The following is an 11,887-nucleotide window of genomic DNA, read 5'->3' as shown; positions in this document are numbered from 1 at the left end:
TCAGCCATAGTTCATTCATACCAGAATCAAGGTCATAAGCAATTTCTTCTAATAAAGTATTCATTCAGATATTTTGAAAAAAAGAAATCATAATACACAAAAATCCCGAAAATGAGAAGATTAACATCACTCACTTTTTTTGTTTTCATTCCCAAAGTTTAAAGAGCTCAGAGTCACTTGCAAAATGGAAACCAACTGCTTAAAATTTTGATGCCATCTTAAAGAGTTTCAAAGAAGATGCTAGGATTCAAAGCCTCCCTTTGAAGTAAAAAAAAAACAAAAAACAAAAAAAAACCCTCGAGAAGATTGGTTTTGGTCTTGCATTAGTGATCTTTCTTAAAAGTCACTAATGTCTAATTCTCTTTTCAGTCTAACATATAAGTGTGTGCTGCATACGGTTCAGAACCGTGTCACGTGCAAACCCTCTTGTGGGGACTTTACCAAATGCCGTCAATCGCATTTGTGGGGGGAAAAAATTCGTAAACAGAAAGAAACTTGCAGATCATAACAAAAGTAGGATTATTTGAAAGTTATTGAGAAAGAGCTACCTCCTGATCCACTGAATATATTGATGAGGTGCTTCTTTGACATTGTGCTCTTTCAGTGAAGAATCGGCATAGCTATTCCATTTTAATCTGATAGCCCCTTAAAGTTCAATGTTATAGTTACTAAAATATTTTCAAGCTCTACTATTTCAAATTATCCTGAAACCTCCTCTCATACACATGCTTAGTATAACTTCTAAGCCCTGAATACGACATGTAAACTCCATTTTAATTTGACCCCTGTCTCCCTACCCTGTCTCACCCTTCACCACTTTCGTCTCCTTAAGTGTTCCCTTTCTCCAAGCTAAAGCTGTAACTGTTATTTGCAGATGAGGAAATGCATCAGCTCTATTACTCTCTTGCGTGTATATATTTGCTCCTAGTGACTGTCCCTACACCTCTCCTTCCCTGACCAATTCTGACTCCTACTCCACAAAAGGATGAGATGCCTTTCTGAATGCCTTTATAGTAAGTACTCTTTGCATATCTCCATGTATGCTGTAGCCACTGTGCTGACCAATTTATGTGTATTCTCATATTTAATCTTCTGAACAACTCTAGGAATTTGGTACTGTTATTATCTCAATTTTTCAGACTTAGTAACTAAGTACATTTCCAAAGGACTCACAAGTATTAAGCATTAGATATTAAATTCAAACCCAGATCTGACTGATTCCAGATCCTTTGCTCTTAACAAGTATGTTATTCCTAAATGTCATTATAATGTGTTGTGATGCTGGCTGAAAATTCATTGCCCTCATCTTGAACACGATCATTCAACATATGTTCAATAAGACGTGTTCATTAGCACATTATGGAGAAAACTTTTCAAACACCTTGCTGGAAAAAAGACAGCTCATGCCAATAACATTATTTTAGTCTACCAATAAAATGTTTTTTTTTTAATTTTATTATTTATTTATTTATTTATTTTTTGAGACAGAGTCTCGCTCTGTTGCCCAGGCTGGAGTGCAGTGGCATGATCTCGGCTCACTGCAATCTGTGGCTCCCGGGTTCAAATGATTCTCCCTCCTCAGCCTCCCAAGTAGCTGAGATTACAGGTGCCCACCACCACGCCTGGCTACTTTTTGTATTTTCAGTAGAGATGGGTTTCGTCATGTTGGCCAGGTTGGTCTCGAACTCCTGACCTCAGGTGATCTGCCCGTCTCGGCCTCCCAAAGTGCTAGGATTACAGGTGTGAGCCACCACGCCCAGCCAATAAAATGTTTTTTATATACTCCTTATGGTTCCTAATTAAGGCTTTCTTTTTCCTAAGAGATTAGTACCATTCAATTTAACAATGAAGAACAGAATTCTGCCAAATACCATCATCAAAGTTTGCAAGCTGTGGTTTCTACAGTTAACATTCTCGTCCTAACACCCTTCTATCTTCTAAAAACTAGATCGTTTTCTTCCTTCCTTCCTCCCTTTTCCCCTCTCCTCCTTCCTTCCCTCTCCCTTTTCATTTCTCTCTCCCTCTTGTATCTCTCTTAATTGGGTCCTTTACCTTTCTGACTTCTCATAATTCCTAATAGATAATGTTTCTGTCATCCTATCATGCTTTCAGTATCCTAGCATGAAATGTGTCTCTCTAATTTGAATAATTAATTCACATGTTACAGTTGGATGTGCTCTTGCATGTTTGTCCCAGTGGTAAGTTTGATTTTCTTCCTTTGTGTTACTTCTCTCTTTGTCATTTGCATACCACTTTTCTTGATGTAGAATGTAGCAATTGGAATTGAATAGTCCTGTTGTTTCTCCTCAGCTTCCTAAGAAGAAACCTAACCCTTTTTTACTTAGCTCCTTCTACACCCAAATAAAAAGTCATTTTAGTTGTAATTGGTATTTGGCAAGCTTTGTACCAATCTGTTTTGGGCACTTCTGATACCATTGTTTTAGTTCCCCATCATATAACTTATTCAAAGAGATTAATCCATTTAAAGGACCCAGTATCTCTCAACTATCTTGTTAGACACACAGACACGTCATTTCAGGTCCTGGCTGTAACACCCAGAGGTGGAGATGATTACTGATTTTTCAGACTTACCTTAAATATGCAGACTTTGTCCTGGAAGCACCAAAGACAATATAGCTACAAATTCACTTTATTACTGTTTTTGATGCCTTAGGCTTGATTCCTGAATTCTCATTTCATGCCAGAATTTATTTACCAACATAAACATGCACATCTCAAAGTCTTCTCTTTATCAGGAAAGAGAGCAGCAAACCAATCTATAGAGTTCCCATTGGCCTTAAAATCAGAACACATCAGGAGTGCCTTGTTAGATGAATTTAGCAGCAGGGAAGCCTGCAGCTCATCAGCTTTCTGTTTCTCAAAAGTAGGTACTTACTGCAGTCAAGAGGAATTATTCCTGAGGATTTCTGGTCATGGGGATGTTTTCATTACCTTTAAAAAATGTCAGAGTAAGACGAAAGAAAAGTCTTTATATTTGTTTTGCTCTACAGTATTTCATTTGATTTAAATGCTCATTGATCTACTCTCAGATTGTATTAATTAGTACGTGAAAATTATATGTTCAAATAAAATTCAAGTTAATCGTACTTTTATTCATTCACTAAACCTACAAACATTGAGACAATCTACAGTGAACCCTATAAAAGACATGTAGGTTTCTGCCCTGAAGGAGGAGCCAACACAGTGATAAAGAAAGACATGTTAATGAAATATGATGAAGATTTTAATTGAAAGACTAGAGAAAGGACAGATGTGATCTTCCTAGAAGTGTTTAGGAAGACTTCATAGCAGAATGACATGGGAAAAGAGAAGGGAGTTTACTGTGAGTGGGTACCTAAAACATTCTAGACCCTGAGTAAACACTAAACAAATGCCATCTTATTTAATCTTCAATATTCCTTTTATATGAACAATCTTTCCCCCATTTTTAGATGAGGATAAGTCTCAACTGTCCACATCTTGTGAGTGACAGAGGTGATACTCAAAATCTATCTGATTCCAAAGAAGGTGAATTTCCCTACATTATGCTGCCTTTCAGGGATCATTTGAAGTATGTGGTAAGGGATAACTGGGCAATTTTTAAAAGAATATACCTCAAAGGAGTTTTCCAGACAATTCTACCCAGAGGGACCAACATGATAAAAAAGAATGTATGTAAAATATTACCAGAGAAAAATAACTGCTGAGGTGAAACATAAATAATGATAAATTTGCTCCCATCAAGATCTAAATGAGGAATAATTACCATTCTCTCTATGTTGTATACTTCTCCATAAATCCCCTTATCTATTTCAAATTTTAAAGACATATCTATCATCCTGATGTTTCTAAGGATAAAAATAACAATAACAAATAATGGCACTTTTTCGCACATCAATGATAGACTGGTTAAAGAAAATGTGACACATATACACCGTGGAATACTATGCAGCCATAAAAAAGAATGAGTTCATGTCCTTTCCAGGGACATGGATGAAGCTGGAAACAATCATTCTCAGCAAACTAACACAGGAACAGAAAACCAAACACCACATGTTCTCACTCATAGATGGGAGTTGAACATTGAGAACATGTGGGCAGAGGAAGGGGAACATCACACACTGGGACCTGTCAGGAGTGGGGGGCAAGGGGAGAGGGAGCATTAGAACAAATATCTAATGCATGTAGGGCTTAAAACCCAGATGATGGGTTGACAGGTGCAGCAAACCACCATGGCACATGTATACCTATGTAACAAACCTGCACGTTCTGCACATGTATCCCAGAATTTAAAGTGTAATAAAAAAAGAAAAAAAATGGCATTTTTTAATGTGTCAGATACTCTCTAAAACCTGAACACATTAATTTCTTTATAAGCGTCTTAATGAAGTATATATCATTATTTTTCCCATTTTAAAGATGAGAAAATTGATATATAGGAAATTAAGTAACTTACCCAGGGTTTTACAACTAGGAAGTAGTGGGATTGTGATTTGAATATAAACAATCTATTCTTTTCTTCTTTTTTTTTTTGAGATGGATTCTCGCTCTGTCACCCAGGCTGGAGTGCAGTGGCCGGATCTCCGCTCACTGCAAGCTCCGCCTCCCGGGTTCATGTACAATCTACTCTTATCCACTGCACAGTAACGCCTCCTCAGTTTTAGTCAACAATTCAAGTGTCTTAAGATTAAAACAGTTATTCATATGAGAAAAAATTAAAATGGAACTATATATAAAAATGTGGAATGCTGTGTAGATATCAGAGTGACTTGGCTTTATCATCACTGATTCCATCAACTGTGAGAGTTCATTCAAACTACCTTTTGCTAAGCAAAAACCACTCATTAACTGCTCCATTTTTTTCTCTACTTGTACTTTTGTTTTATGGAATAATCTTTCAAGATTAAGATATTAGTTGTACTCACTAACTAGAAATAGTCAAAAGCCACTTATAGAAATACAATCAAATGACATGTCAGACAATAGAGCATCTCAACTCTTTAAGACCTTTCTTAATTTCTTTGAGTGAGATACACATGAGTCATCAAAAATTAAATAGTCTAAGGGTCTGCTACTATTAAGGAGGAGTGAGCTCCTAATATCAAACTTCCTGCATATAATAACCCTACATTTGAGGTGGGCGTGGGTGAGGAACAAAAGAGAAAAACAAACAAGCAGAAATAATCCAGACTCTGGAAAGTAAACAAAGCAGAGGTATTGGATAAGTGAGTTAAAATTTGGAGGAAGCCACTGGCATGGAGTGCCTTGTTTTTTGTAGCTTTGCCCTGAGGGCAGCCATAATTCTACCCATGGAGGGGAGTGGCTAAAACTCTGATATAAAACTGACCCTTCTTTGGCTGGAGGAGCTAGAGAAAGGGACATGTGGCAAACAGAGCCATCAGAAAGTAAGGGGGACCTAAGAAATGAGAAAGCCAGTGATCAAAGCTGTCTCTGACCACAAGTGGGAAGTTTAAGTCCAATGAAGTTAATTGCTTTTCAAAACAAAACAGTAGCATTCTTTGAAGAAATACAACAGAATCCAGAGACTGTAAAACATAACATGCTAAACATCCAGGACACCATGTATAATTACTCTATACCCACAAAGCTAGGAAAATGTGACAATCTCAAGCAAAAAGAAAATAAGTAAAAGCCAATTCCAAGATGATCCAAATGTTGAAATCATCAGGCAAAAACAGCTCAGCAACTATTATAAATGTGCTCATTGAGGTAGAAGAAAATATGCCTGTGATGGATGAAAGAAAACTTTAGCATAGAAATACAAAACATAAAAATACACCTAATGAAATGTTATAACTGAAAAAATATATCTACCTCAACAATAGGAAAACATATAACCTTAATAGAAAATGGTCAAACACCTAAACTGACTCCTAGCCACAGAAGGAGTCAAGAAGATATACAGACAGCAGGCAAATAAGCATATAAAAAGAGAGTTCACTTCATGTGTAATCAGAGAAATGCAAATTAAAACAAAGAGATACCATTACAAAACTGTTAGAATGGCCACAATTCGGAACACTGACAACACCAAATGCTGACAAGGATGCAGAGCAACAGGAACTCTATTTCATTACTAGTGTGAATGCGAAATGATATGGCTATTTTGGAAGACACTTTCCCAGAAAACTAAACATACTTTTACCATACAATCAAGCAATCACACTTTTTGGTATTTACCCAAACAAACTAAAAATTTATGTCCACATAAAAGCCTGAACATGTGTGTTTAAAGCAGCTTTATTCATAATTACCAAAACCTGGAAATAGCCAAGATGTCCTTCAGAAGATGAGTGGATAAATGAACCAGTACATTGAGACAATGAAATGTTATTCAGCACTAAAAAGAAATGATATATCAAGCCATGAAAAGACACAAAACCTTAATGCATATTACTAAGCAAAAGAAGACAATCTAGAAAGGCTTCCATCAATGTGATTCCAGCTATATTACATTCTGAAAAGGACAAAACCATGAAAACTGAAAAAGATTAGTGGTTACTAAGGGTTAGGGAGGAAAGGGGAATCAGTACGCAGAGCATAAAAGATTTTTAGGACAGTGAAGTTATTCTATATGACACTATAACTTGGAAACATGTCATTATACATTCTTTAAAACCCATAGAATGCATTACATCAAGAGGGAACCCTGATGTAAGCTATGGACTTTGGGTGATGATGTGTCACTCAATGTAGATTTATCAACTGTAACAAATGTACTACTCAGGTGCAGGGTGCTGATAGTGTGGGAAGCTATGAGCGTGTAGGGGTAGGAAGTATATGGAAACTATATATTTCTTCTCAAATTTTATCTGAACCTAAATCCGCTCCAAAAAACATATTGAGTAGGAAAAATTATACAATATCAAATAAAAAATTTACTGCATGCTCTAATACAAGAATGCAGAGACAAAAAAGAACTAGTGATCTTGAAGATAGATTAATAGAAATGATCCAGTCTAAAGAAGAGATTTAAAATAAAAACAGAAAAATGTATAACATATTGGTAATTGGAGTTACAGAAGAAGAGGAGAGAGAGAACAATGCAGAAAATATTTGAAGAAACAAAGGCTGAAAATTCAAACTTGGTAAAAGACATAAATTTCCAGATTCAAGAAGCTCAGAGTTCCCACAAAAGAAAAATTGTACCTAGACACACTATGTCAGACTCTTGAAACTAAATATAATGAAAATTATCTTGAAAGCAATGAAATTAACATGACACATTACATACAGGGAGATACCAATTCAATGACTCCTGATTTCTCATCAGAAGCTGTGGAGGGCAGAAAAGTGCCAAAGAAGGAAAAAAAAATAAAAAGCTCAAAGGGGAATTTTGCATCTAGCAAAAATAGCTTTCAAGAACAAAGACTAAATGCAGACATTATGAGATTAAAAAAATTGAAGAGAGTACGTGGGGCCCAGACCTACACTAAGAGAAATGCTGAAGGAGTTTCTTAAGGTTGAAGGGAGGTAATATCGAAAGAAAAGTGGATCTTCAGGAATAAGTAAAGAACAGTAGAAATGGTAAGTATCTGGTAGAATATAAGTGATTACTTTTTCACTTTTTAAAAAATATATGACTATTTGAAATAAAAATTATAGTGTTTGGTGGAGTTTATAATATATGTAGGTGCAATTCATATGACAGTGATAGCATGTAGGACAGTACAGGAGAAGATAAATGTACTTATACGGTTGTAAAATTTCTTTTATGTAAAGTAGCAAATAATACCTTGAAATAAAATTTAAAAATTTATGAATATATACTTTAAATTCTAGTAAAACCCCTAAAATGGAGAGTTATGGGTAAAAAGCCAAAAGTTAAATTATATGAAATTATAAAGGTATTCAAATGATCCAAAGAAAGAGCAAAGAAAAAAAGACCAGAAAAGAGAAAACAAAGCAAATAATAAAATGGTAAACATCAATCCAGCCATATTAACAACTGCATTAAATAATAACATATCCTTAAAAATGTTAATCAATTACAAATAACAAAACTTTACAGTGGAAAAACCCAGCAAACACTAAGCTAATCAAGTGATCAAGTTAATATTACAACATCATGTACCCCTGATACCTGCAAAGAACAAGTCAATCTTTTTGTCCAAAATACATAACCTCAATTTAATAATGAGGAAACATCAGACAAATCCAAATTGAGGGGCTCTTGCAAAAGAGTTCATTAATACTCATCAAAATTAATAGGCCATGAGAAACAAGGAAAGACTACAAAACTCACTGACTGGAGTACACAAAAGGAATTAACAACTAAATTTAATGAAGGATTACTGACCAAATCCTGGAACAAAAAAACACAACCAGCAATAAAGCTTCTGAGACCGAATAAAGTTTACAGGTTAGTTGAGTGTTATATCAATGTTAGTTTCTTAGTTTTTATAATATTATGTATACATATGTTAACATTAGTGGAATCCAGGTGAAGACTACATGGGAAATCATTGAACTACTTTTCCCATTTTTAAATTAAAATTATTTAGAAATAAAAAATTTTAAAGTATTAATGGACTAAACACTCTAATTAAAAAGCAGATATTATCAGAATGAATAAAAAAGCAACAATATGCTGCTTACAAAAGACACACTTTAAAGTTTTGTGTGTTATTTAAAAAATAAGTGGATTTTTAAAAAAGATACACATGCAAATAATGAATATGAAAAGGCAGAAAAATCTTTATCAATATTAGATAAATTTACAAAGTATTAACAAAGATAAAGAGAAATATTTCATAATGATAAAAATAATTTCAATGACTGTAATTGTTTATTACTAACATAAACTCAAAATAATTAAATTTATCCACATCTCAGTACACAATGTTAATATACAAAACTCAATTGTATTTTAATATACTGCCAATGAATCATTGGAAAATAAAATTTAAAAAATTATTTACAATCACATGAAATATAATTAGCAATAATTAGAAATAATTCTAACAAAATATGTACACTATCTCTTCACTCAAAACTATGGAACATTGCTGAGAGAAATTATACAATATCTGAATAAAATAAGAGAGAAACTATGTTCATGGATTAAAAAAACTCAGTATTTTTAAGATATCAGTTCTCCATAAATTGATCTACAGTTAAACATTAAGCCAGTGAAAATTACAACAGGTCGTTTAGTAGAAACTAAGAAGGTCATTATAAAGTTTATGTGGAAATGCAAACGGCCTGCAATAGCCAAAACAATTTTTTAAAATAAGAAAATTGGAGGATTTATTTGACTGATTTCAAGGCTCACTGCAAAGCTACAATAAACAAGACAGTGTGATATTGGCAAGAGAATAGTTTTTTTTTTTTTTTTTTTTTTTTTAAGGAAAGTTTGGGAAGGGAATGAGGGATAAAAGACCACAAATTGGGTACAGTGTATACTTCTCGGGCTACGGGTGCACCAAAATCTCACAAATCACCACTGAAGAACTTACTCATGTAACCAAACACTACCTGTTCCCCAATAACCTATGGAAATAAAAAAATAAGTAACTAAAAAAAAGAAGTATTTGTTTTAAAAAAGAAGATAATAGAGCAGCAGTTCTCAAATTCTGTTCCAGGACTGAATTAAAACTATTTTTCTAATAATGGTAAGATACTAATTGCCTTTTCACTCTCACACTCTCACAAGTTTACAGTGGAGTTTTCCAGAAGGTAAATGATCTGTAAAATCTCAACAGATTTAATGTAGAAACAGACATTAAAGTATTTTTTAGTGTACAACAATGCTCTTTTTCTCATTAACTTTTCATTCTGAAATATATAAATATTTTTACAAAGTTATGTTTTTTATGTTAACATGTATTGGGCTTATTGCTGATTTCCATGCAAATTAATAGATATTTATTATTGAGCTCTCATGGAGATGTACAAGGAGGTTAATGTTGTGTTCATGCCTACTAACACAACATCCACTCTGCAACCCATGGATCAAGAAGGAGTCATTTCAACTTTCAAGTATTACTGTTTAGGAAAGACATTTCATAGAGCTATAGCTGCCACAGATACTGATTCTTCTGATGGATCTAGCCAAAGTAAATTGAAAACCTCTGGAAAGAATTCACCATTCTAGATGCTATTAAGAACATTCATGATTTATGAATGGAAGTGAAAACATCAATATTAGCTGGACTTTGAAAGAAGTTGACAGCAATCCCCATGGATGACTTTGAAGAGTTCAAGAATTAAGTGGAGGAAGTAACTGCCAATGTGGTAGAAATGGCAAGATAACTAGAATTAGAAATGAAATCTGAAGGTGAGACTGAATTGCTGCAATCTCATGATAAAACTTTAAAAGATTAGGTGTTGCTTTTTAATGGAGGAGCAAAGAAAGTGGTTTCTTAAGATGGAATCTACTTTTGGTGAAGATGCTGTGGACATTGTGGAAATCAAAACAAAGAATTTAGAATATTCCATAAACTTGGTTGATAAAGCAATGGCAGGGTTTGAGAGGACTGACTCCAATTTTGAAAAAAATTCTTCTCTGGGTAAAATGCTATCAAACAACATCACATGCTACAGAACAATCTTCTGTGATAGAAAGAGCGAATAAATGCTGCAAACTTCTTTATTGTCTTGTTTTAAAGAAGTTGCCATAGTCATGCCAGCCTTCAGCAACTACTACCCTGATCAGTTAGCAGCCATCCATCAACATTAAGGCATGATCCTCCACCAGCAAAAAGATTATGACTTGTTGAAGACTCATAATCATTAGCATTTTGAGCAATAAAATATTTTAAATTAAGATATGTACATTGATTTTTTTAGACATAATGTTATTGCACACTTAATAGACTATAATATAGTGTAAGCCTAACTTTTATGTGCACTGGGAAACCAAAAAAACATCATTGACTCACTTTGTTGCGTATTTGCTTTTGTGAGGTGGTCTGGAACTCAACCTGTAATATCTGAGGTATGCCTGTAATTTTGAATGGATCATAGACCTGAACATAAAAAAAAACAATAAATATTCTAGAAGCAAGCATTTTAAAGATATGTGACATCTGGGGAGGCAAAGATATCTTAGGGAGGACACAGAGAACACAAATCATAAAATAAAAAATGATAAACTTTATTAAAATTAAAAAGTGTTGCTCTTTGAAAACTACTTTTACAAAAATAAAAAGGCAAGTCACAGAATGGAAGAAAATTATGCAATACATATATTTGACATGGAACTTATATCCAGATTACAAAAAAATTTACAACTCAATAATAAGATAACAACTCAATAAAAATAAGCAAAATATTTAATAATACTTTACAAATGAAAATATTGAGTAATTAAGAAGTGTAAGAAAAAAATGCTCACCATCATTATTCATCAGAGAAAGGCAAATTAAAGCTGACCTACCACTTTACACGCATGAAAATGGCTAAATTCAAAATTTACTCAAAATCCCAAGTGTTGGTAAGGTTATGCAGCAACTAGAACTCTATACTAGTGATGGGAGTTTAATGTGGCATAACCCACTTTGGAAAAATGTTTGTCAGTTTCTTGGAGTTCAACATATTCATACCATTTGACCCAGTTATTCCACTCAGGTATTTTCACAAAGAAATAAAAACATGTTTACACGAAGTCTTATGCACAAATATTAGTGGCATCTTTATTAAAAATATTCAAAAACCGCAAACAATCCAGTTGTCAATCAACAGCTGAGTGGTTAGGCAAAATGTGATTTCAAACAATGAAATACTACTCAGCAATAAAAAAGAAAGGAACTATTTATATATACAAGAGATTGAATCAATCCCAAATCACTATCTTCAGTGAAAAAGCCAAAGGGTGTATATTGCATGAATCCACTTACATAAAATTATTTGAAGTGCTAACTAA

The sequence above is a fragment of the Pan troglodytes genome, chromosome 5 (genome assembly GCF_028858775.2).
Source record: "Pan troglodytes isolate AG18354 chromosome 5, NHGRI_mPanTro3-v2.0_pri, whole genome shotgun sequence".
Classification (NCBI taxonomy): Eukaryota; Metazoa; Chordata; class Mammalia; order Primates; family Hominidae; genus Pan; species Pan troglodytes.
Note: the sequence above shows the minus strand (reverse complement) of the source record.